This window comes from Cryptomeria japonica, chromosome 3 (genome assembly GCF_030272615.1).
Source record: "Cryptomeria japonica chromosome 3, Sugi_1.0, whole genome shotgun sequence".
Classification (NCBI taxonomy): Eukaryota; Viridiplantae; Streptophyta; class Pinopsida; order Cupressales; family Cupressaceae; genus Cryptomeria; species Cryptomeria japonica.
The window spans coordinates 209,151,716-209,162,431 of NC_081407.1; positions in this window are offsets into that span (position 1 = coordinate 209,151,716).

A 10,716-nucleotide genomic window follows, 5' to 3' on the forward strand; every position below is an offset into this window, starting at 1 on the left:
CCATCTCCTCCACCTCCACCTCCTCCTCCTCCACCTTGACCTCCTACTCTCCGTCCTCATCCCCGTCCTCTCTCATCCTCAAAAGATGGGCTCAGCTCTGCCGGGTCTGATATCCGTCGGATTGAGTGTGCCACTCGGTACTGTGTATACTCCGCTGTCACCCCTGCATCAACGACCCTCGGTCGTAGGTCCCATGGCCTCGCCTGCAGTGTCCAAAACTCTGCCAGTGCCTGATCATAAGGTAGCACTGGACCCCATGCATACCTCTCCCGAATCACCCGTGCATACTCCCCTGATCCACTAGGCAGTCCCTGCTGCCATCCAAACTGCCTCATCACTCATCCCGGCACCTGCCTCTCTACATGATAGGAGGTCCTCCCAATGAGGAATTGGGTCATGAACACATACGACAGTGCCTCTGCGTCATCATCCCATGGCTCACACTCCAAGTATGGTCACCATATCACTGCATCCAAGTCATCCAATACTCACTGCTACCACTCTAACTTCCCTAAGTGGGGCTGACTCATCATGCCACTATACATAAACATGTATGGCTAGTCCACGGCTCGGAATTTGAGACTCACTGGTTGAGTCACTGGTAGGTGCTCCCATGCCCAAACATGTAGCAGCGTCATGCCCACTGCTAGAGAACCCCTCCCTCGGTACACTACCTCATGGAGCTCTTGATACATGTGCGCTAGCACGCACGGCCCCCATGCAAATCAGGTCCCCTCGGTCATCATCATCTCTATCACCTGTCCCCATCCCACTGTCAATCCATGTGACCACCTATCTGGACACAGTAGTCCTCCCACAATCCCTGACAACACTGCTGGAAGGGGCTCATATAGTGCCGCTATATCCTCCCATGCGATTGAGCCATCGTCAATATATACATCATCATCAAAAATCCTCTGACATGACACGGTCCCCCAGGATCTGTCATATGTGACCAGCTCTCCTCGAATCGGAATCCAAAGGATGCGCCACACGTCCTCCAAGGTCACAGTCATCTCTCCCTGTGCCAAATGAAACGTGCATGTCTCACTGTGCCATCGCTCTGCCAATGCTGTGATCAAGCCATGATTCATCCGAATCACGGGCATGTGCATCACCTCGTAGAGACCAATCGCTGCAATACAATCTATCTCAGTTTGATTCAATCGGTTCCGCAACCCCTATGTCGCAGGATGACGCTTGCGTAACTGCAACACGTGCAGATCCTCCTGCACATAAGACATTCATCCATCACTATCAATTGTTTTGTTTTCAAACTTTCTTAAGTTTAAACCTAGACTATCATCAGATACTTTGATCAAGTATCTTCGGGTCTCAACAGGTAAGCAATCATGGCCACCTAGATTTCAACGGGCATTTATCCTAACAAATGACCTAAGTCTCATCGGGCTGCTATGGTTCAAAACAACTCCCACTTCACCTCGCCATCCATCAATCATTGGCATCAAGAGATTTGTTTTGTCCAACACTGGGGCATCTCTTTATCCTAAGACAAAAGCGCTATTTTACCTACAAAAGCGCTAGTTTTACACAATAGCGCTATTACCATGACAAAAACGCTCAAAAAGCCCTACGGACGCGCTACAACTTCAAAAGCGCTAAAACAGCTATACAATAGCGCTCTTTAAAAACAATAGCGCTCAATTCACCGTCCAATAGCGTTACTTAGTCAATAGCGCTAAAACTTACATACAATAGTGCTAATGCATGGCAAAAGCGCTAGTTTATGGAGCAAAAGCACCAAAACCAGAGTTCCAGCGCTTTTGCTCTGACTTGACTTGGACTCAGCTAAAAACCTATCAAAAATGCATGAAAATTAAATTTTCAAATTTGCGTACCGCTGGTCCATAGTCGTTTGAGCGCTGGAACCGTCGGACTCGCTCGAATCTGTGCTCGGTGATCGGAATCGGCATAGTAGCTCCTCCTTGCTCTTCCAAATGTCACTATCAGAGCTCTCGTTTTCAACTGGTCGCGGTCACAAATGATCCTATTTTCACCCATTTCACCCCATTTATACCCCCCGCCATCACCGTAACTTTGCCTCGCCCATCGCCGTGGTCCCCGTGAACTTCCCGAGCCCCCCATTTCTCCATGTTTCCCCCAATTTCTTCTATTTTTCACCAGTATACATAACTTCTTCTCTTCTATCACCCTACCAATTTTCATTCTTTTTCGAGAGATCGCCCGATTTTTTGAAATTTTTTGGCCCATCTCTCGAGGGGGCATACCACCCATTAAATTTATATTTTATGGGGCATTTCTTCACACCTATTTTTCTTTCTTTGAAATGATGCGACAAACCGCACCGTCTCAAAGAGGGGCAAATGTAGTCACATAAATCTGTCCATTTTAATTAAATGAATATTTCGTATTTATTTGGTTAACCAAGCTACACCATTTTTGACATCAGGGTTTGCTCAGCAACTTTTCTTCTTACTAGAGTGATTGGGCCAATGGCCTTGTTATCTTCGGTGATAGGCATCATGCTTTCCAGCACCGATGGCCTACTCGATGCTCACCAACTACCTTACCATTTCAAGGGCCAGGGTTTCGGTCAGTTACGTAACTGGGTAGCTGGAAAGGTTCTTCGGAGAACCCATGCACGCGGATGAAAGAAAAATCAGGGTCCATGAACCAGTCGCAAGGAGGACGCTCATTTTGCATCTAGTTCATCTAAATCTGAGAGAAACAGGCTAGTGGCTCATTAGAGATCACTCCAAAGTCCTTGAGTACGGGAGCCATAAATAGGTATGCAAACTGATAGGAATCATAGGAGGCCAATAGCAGGGGTGTCCAGTAGGACACTGACATTACATTTCTCGACTCATCGTAAGTGGCCAAGCACATGAATTATGAGAAGAAGGTTTCATTTTGGTGCAAAAGTAGGTGCACCAATATCAAAGAGAATCTGAAGCGTCACAACTGCTGGAACTCGGACAATTGCTTAATGATGGCTCTAGCAATAGTTACAAAGAAGTCAAAGTGAAAAGGCTCTCTTTACTTCCTACATTTGAAAAAAAAACCCATCATGGAAGCCGTGATATCCCAATCACTATCATGCCCATAAATTCTGAGGTTCAGGTAAAGGAGATATCTTTGAGGTCGTCTTGCTTTAGGTCATTGTAGGATAAAGGGAACTTCAGAAGTCCCACCGACAGACTTCGATTGAGGGTATTTTGATAGAAAGTCAAAGCATCTCTCCTGGTGCTCCAAAACTCCTCCATTGATCTCACTAAGAAAACTTTTGTTGCTTCAAGAATTGGAAAGATCATCTCCCTAATGGCTTCTGGAGATATGACCAATCTCAGGATGGAGCTACTAACAGAGCATGAGGTGGGATCAAAAAGCTCCACACAAGCTGCTATGAGCTCAGGGCAGTACGGGACTGTGGGAACCAAGGATTGGGGAGCACCATTTTTCCAAAAATGCACCGCCATGGATTGAGGATCATTTTTGTGATGCAGCATCCTTGAGCAAGCAGCCTCTCTAAGGTTCTTGGGCTACTTACAGATCTTGAACTCAAAAATATTTTCCAAAGAATCCAGAACAACCAACGCATTCTAGGTCGTCATTTTAGCCTTGGCCTTCGTCTTTGGATACTCCTTCCTTGGAGGGATGGCTTGCGCAGAATAAGATAGCTCTTTGAAAACATTAACCCGGAAACCTTTGGGGACAGCACTTACGGATGCGGCCTCAGAATCCATTATAGATAGAAACTTCACTTCTTTTTCCTGGCAAAACTAGAGATGGGAGATAAAATTTCACTCACTCTCTTTTTCCTTCCGCATTTCAAAACAAAATAGACTGATAGGAGGGAAAAACCTCAAGCCTTAAATGCATGCATAACGCACCTGGATTTTTGTGAAAGTCAAGTGTGTTAATGGCGAGGTCCTGCTTACACGCGCGCCAGCTCAAGTTGCTAATGCAATAAACCCACGCGAATGAAGGGCATCATCATTCCCACTTCCTTGGAATACTTTTGGCTAATTCAACATTACTTAGGGGAAGTTCCTTAGGCAAATTTTCTCTTTGATTGAGAGATTTGGTCAGAAGTAATGATTGTGCGGGCTACAATATACCTGAAAGTACACATGGCTCTTTGCTTCTGCCCACCTCTCTCCTCGAGGTAACTGACAGGACCCCCGGCATACTGAAGGCAATCCCATTCACATGACACGAATTAATGGAGACATGATAGAGACATTGGAATTTAGGAAAGCTTGAGCTACGAGCATTGGACATCCTTTTGTCAAAATTTTGCTATAAGTATGTCTTTTCAGACATTATTTTACCATATTGCAAGCTTTAATGGTAGAGCTTTTGTAGAAATGGATACTCTTGTTAGGCTCATTAGCAAGAAAGCACAGGTCACTTTCTTTGGAAATATTTTAGACCGGAGATTGCAGGGGATGACGTGTAGGAAGAATCCTTTAATAATAGCCGCCATTAAATGGATACTCGGAGAGGATTTTGTTGGTAATTCATACCGATATCACGTGAATAAGGACATCTGTTCATAATTCATAACCTCTCTACTGGATTGTGGTCAGCCTGGGGTGCTAGCGACGTAGTTGACTCAGGCTCTTTTTCCTAAGGATTACATAGGTGGACTGGAGAATGTAGTTGCATACTATGTACCCTTCCGAGGGCTCCTTATGGTGCCTAACTTGGAGAGATTCATCACGCTCAATGAAGAAGTGGCTTGGCATCTGCTCATCGGTGAGTTGAAAACCATGACACTATCTTCTCATCGATATCACGCTGAGCTTGCCGCAAAATTTCTTCTGTGCCTCCATTTGATAATCCCAAGTCCAGAAGGCATGAGTTGGTATACTGGATTCAGAGACTACATCTTCTGAATAATTTTAGTGCTAGATCAACAACCAAACCTTTTTGTCATTTTCATGCATGGGGAGCCTAAGCACGCCTCCAACTCGGAGTGGCTAGGGGAAGAAGAAGACTTTGATACTAACGAAGGAGAGACTGAGGAGAGGCACTGAAGCAGTGAGAAACCGTAGACCTGGGCTTGAACCAAAAGATTGTAGAAAAAGGAAAGGCCAAGAGCCTGCTCATTTTGTAACGAAAATATAAGAAGCTCTTAATATAATCGATTTCTTTTGTTTTTGCTCTTCTCCTTTATCTATCTGCTCTTTTCTCCATCTACCTGCTTGATTCTAACTGGAAATAAATAAGATAAATAGGCATTATATACATTATGAACATGATATACATTATATACCTTAAAAAGGGTAGGGAACCCTTAATGAAAAGGTTTGAGGTGGAAACCATTAACAGGGATAGGGAGGGGGTCCCCATTCATGTCTTCTAACTCGAAAGCATTGAAACCTTTGCAACCTATAATATGGAAAGGTCCCTCCCATAGGCCGTCAAACTTGGCGTGTTGGTCGGGTTTCACCATCCTCTCGTTATATTTCAATACGAGGTCTCTGAGGGCGAAAATCAGATTTGAACTCTTTTTACTGTCAAACCATCTTTTGGCAATTTCCTGCCTGCCTTGGAGAGCCATGAAAGCTGCCTCCCTCGCTTATTCTAGCTCCATAATGTCTACCAACCTTATGGCCATGGGACCATTTTCGACAACGTCCATTGCTTTTAGCAATTGCAATGTCGGGATCTCTAGTGATGTGGGGAAAAGTGCATCTTTTCCATATACCAGTTTGTACTGGGAGTTTTTTAGAATCTGTTTAGGCATTATGCGGTTTGCCCATAGCGCACTTCTTAGGTGGTGGTGCCACTCCCTCTTGTATTTAGAACCTATCTTTTTGATAAGTCTAATTGGGTTCTTGTTAGTAGATTCAACAAGTCCATTCCCTTGGGGATAGTAGTTCAAAGAGGTTTTGAGATAAGTACCTCTGCTGAGGGCGAATTGGGTAATTCGCAAGCCTATGAATGCAGATGCATTATCTGATATAACTATTTTGGGGGGACTGTATCGACACATCAGTTCCTCTAGGAAAGCCAACACCTTACTTTTTGATGAATTCCATAAAGGAATGACTTCTGACGATCTGGTGAAATAATCAATAGCAATCAGGATCCACTTATGTCCGGCTGAACTTGGGGGGTTGATCATTCTGATAAAATCAAGGCCCCATTGAGCGAAAGGCTCTTCCACTGACACAGGCCTAAGTGGTATTGTGGCTTTCTTACTTCTTCCTGTGTAATATTGGCACTCTTTGCATCCCCTTACCAAAGTATGTGTATCTTTGAACATGGATGGCAAAAATATCCAGCTTGAGTAATCTTGATAGAGGTTGTAGGTGCGGAGAAGTGGCCTCCCGAGGAGCCGTAGTGAAACGCGTGGAGGATTTTATCAGCTTGGTTCCAATCTACACAATGGAGTAGAAATCCATCAAAATTTGTTTTGAAGAGGGTTCCATCTATAAGTGGAAACCGCTATTTTGGAGTCTGTAGAACCTCTTCTTAGCTGGAGGAGGATTTTCGGGGAAAATCCCAGTCTTCATAAAATGCTTCCTTTGGTCAATCCAGCTATCACTGGGAAGATCCAACACAAACATAACCGTTTCCTCTGTGGTCGCTTCATCACCACAGGGTTCACAACCTTGCACTATATATTCACACAAGCCTCTCCCATGAACAAGCTTTGTTGGCTTGATATCGACATCATATTCTAGAATCTTAGTGATCCAGTTTGCCCTCTTTTTAGTGATGTTGCCCTCCATGATGTATTCCCTTACTACGGGATGGGTTACAAACACCGTGATTTTATTAAAGACAATAAAATTCTTGAATTTCTTTAGTCCTTTTACAGTGGCTAAGGCCTTCTTTTCGACACAGTTGTATCGGACCTCATAATCCTTGAGAGTTTTCAAATGGAAAGCTATGGGACGCTCTCCTCCTTCTTGGGCGTCTTTTTGGGTTAGAACCATGACAATGCTATGCTGACCAAAATATACGTACATTATGAAATCCTTAGACATGTCTGGGTTAGACAATACGAGAGCAGAATAGATGGCATTTTTTATTTCATCAAAAATTTTTTTGGCTTCAGCATTCTATGTGAAATGTATATCTTTTTTAAGCATGAGAGTAATGGGTCTTATTATTCTGACAAAGTTAGAGATGAAACGGCTAACAAAATTGACCTTTCCTAGAAAAGATTGGACTCCTTTTTTGTTGACCAAAAGGGGAAGGTCTTTTATGGCCTTGATCCGGTCTGGATCAATGGAGACACCTTCTTTTGAAACTATATGCCCAAGCAATTTTCCTTGAGGAACCCCAAAGATACATTTTTTTGGGTTTAAGGAGATCCCAAACTCAAGACATTTTTGGAGGACTAACTCGAGATGATCAAAATGATCTTCCTAGTGTTTAGAAAACACAATTAGGTCATCTAAGTATATTAAGATGATCTTATTAATTAGCTCTTTGAAAGCTAAATCCATGGCCCTTTGAAAAGTTACTCTGGCATTTGACAAGCCGAAAGGCATCTTCTGGTATGCAAACATTCCCCACTTAGTAGTGAACGTTGTCTTGTGCTCGTCCTCCACTTTCACACTTCCCTGATTATATCCTGAGAAACCGTCGAGCATTGAGAACATTTCTAATCTGGCCACTGTGCTCAGTAATTGTTCCATGGATGGCAGGGGATAGTGGTCTTTGAGCGACGCTCGATTCAGATCACAGAAGTCCACACAGAGCTGAATATCTCCATTTTTCTTCCTAACAGGGACCAAATTTCACACCCATGTACTGTGCTTTATGGGGCAAATAATCCTTGACTCAATCAACTTCTTCAACTCTTGAGCCATGAGGGATTCAATTTTTGGGTTAACTGGTCTTTGCTTCTGTCAGACTGGCCTAGCCTCGTTTGTGAGCTCTATGGTATGCTAGATGATGTTAGGATCGTAACCCCCTAAATCATCATAAGACCAATCCATGAAACCTTCATATTCATCATAGTATCGGGCCAACTTCTTTTTGTCTTCAGAGGAAACACCTTTTCCTACCTTGAGAATTCTTCCACTACCGACTGACATCTCAACATAATCTTCTTTATTTGATGTGAGCTTTCACTTATCCTTTTTAGCATCCTCATGGTCAAATAGGTTCTCTAAGGTGATCAAGCCATTAGGGAGCTTATTGGACTTTAACTGAATGACTTGATTCCCGTAAGCTTCTTTTATCTTAGGCTACAGCTGGTCGGCAAATTCTCCCGAGCTTTGGATGAACAAAGCGATTTGTTCATCACTTTCGAACACTTGCCAATATGCATCATTGTCGGGAATAGCCGGGTGGACCACCATGCTGATTGCTTGGGAGCCAGATAGGAAGTTTGTAGCAGGATCAAAATGTTCTCCTATGGTGGCGATGTGATCTGCTATGGTATTTAGTTTCTGGGGAATGCTTATGATATTGAAAGCATTGAAACTTTCTATTATATCCCACACTTTGGCATGGTAAAACCTCATGCAGACATGTTTAGCACTTGATATCCCTTGAACTTGATGAACTACTAGCTCTGAATTGCCAAGGACTTTCAATTTTTTAATGCCCATTTTTTCTGCCATGTTCAAACCTTGGATCAGTCCTTCATACTCTGCTTCATTATTTGAGCATACAAACTGCAATTGGAAAGGCTTCCGGATTTGATCTCCCAAAGGGGGAGTGAGACAAACTCTGGCTCTGGAGCCCATTTTGCATTTAGTGCCGTCGAAGTGTAGGGTCCATTGTGCCGATGACAACTGATCTTCAGAGAATGGATCCTTGGTGAGCCTCGAGATGATCTAATATTCTTCAAAAATGCAATAGGTATCTAGGTCGGTGGCATGGTAATTAGAAAAGGGATCTGAATCTATGAACTCATTTAGGAAAGCTTCCTGCTCAGGTGGAATCTCTACCGTTACTTCTTCATCTTCTAAAAGCTCTACCACCTTTTGTTCATCATTAGATATATAGGTGTGGGTAGGCTCGAAATTAATCAAGGCTTGGTCAACTATGTGCTCAGCGTGGAGGGGTTCTGAAAGGATTTTCATATTGGTGCAATGTCAGGTGCGGAGGATAAGATGGGACCAATCTAGGGACATATAGCCTCCTATTTTAGCAATAAAATCTTGAGAAAGATAGAGTCCAAAGACAAGAGGGATATCGATGACTACTACTTCTTGGGACATTGTTACACTTGGACATGCAAATAATGTTAGGGGAAGGCTTTTGATGAGACCTACCATCTGGACCCTATTCCCATCGAGTTGCATGACTCCTTTATTCAAAGGATCATACCTGATTCTTAACACCTCAACAATTTGCTTAGGCATGGCAGTAGTGCTAGCCCCAAAATCTATCATGGAGTTGTGCAAAAGTTTATATCCAACTATAAAGGTAAGATAAAAAGGATTAGGCTTAGGCTTACATTCTCCTTGGGCAGCGAGGGGTGAGATTTCATTTATCAATATGGCCGAAGAGTGTGCTTTACCCGTTGTTGGTTGGGTACCCATTCTGTTGGTCTAAAAAGATTGTGAGGCTAATGTACTTGCATCCTTTTGGTCATGAGACAATGCCTCTCTTAGTCTACTCTTTTGTTCCAGGATACTGAGGAGATCCCACAAAGAGACATGAGTCAGGGCTTTCTTCAACTATTCAACTACATCCAACACCTAAAGCATGAGAACCTTTGGCTCTTTTGGTTTATAAGGGATGAATTCTTTCCTTGGATAGGTAGAATTGATGATTGGTGGTTTCAGGGACTTGTCCACGGGCATTGATCTCATATTGTCGGTGTCTTCCCTAGTCAAACTCCTTTTAGAGTAAAGATTATAATCTAAGTGCACAAGAGGGGCTCCATCCTTTGGGGTGATTACGCCATTGGTCAGTACCGTGCCCTCGTCCTCCATCCATGAAAAAAGCACATGATCAGGGGTTATCTCCGCTTCTTGTTGTAATGACATCCCTTGCATTTGAGTGACAAAAGCCGCATTGTCCATGCCTAGGGACACATATGCAGATTCATCCAGCGTCATGCCTGAGATCCTTTGTTCTGCAACCTTCTGCTTCAAATTCCCCCGTGGGCAATTCCTTGGAGTATGAGCATTTTTACACGAGAAACACCAAGAGTTGGTGTCATCTACCAAGTTATTTTGACCCATTGTCAGTTCTCTACCGACGGTCGGGTAGACAACCTACAACGGATTAGGGACTGGGACTATTTGGCCATTTGGCAGAAGAGGTTTCTCAGCACGATGATTTGTATGTTGGTATGGAGGACAATTCCCCTAGAAATTTTGCTGAAAAGGGGGCTTGGCGGGCGAGACGTGGGCTCTTTTTAGGTTAACAATTTCATTGGAGAAGGATCTCAGGAGATTTTTCATGTCACTAACTTCAGCAGCCAAAGACGTAGTTTGGGGAGTAGGGAATGAATACATAGACTACGGAGCTGATGCGCTGGGAGAGGCCTCTTCCACAACTTGGGTAGATATTTAAGGGAATTCTAGCATTATAGGGCGAGGGGCTAGCTTCCTAACATCAATAAGGTTATTTCCAGCTTGAACTGCTATATCAAATGCTTGCGGAAGAGTATTACCTCCTAAAGATTGAATCATCACTGATATGTCAGAATTGAAAGCTTTTAGGTAAAATATAAAAGCCATATCCATCAGAGGACAAGCAGACAATGGTATCCTCTGCTAGGTTCATTGGAACCTCAGATTAAAATCG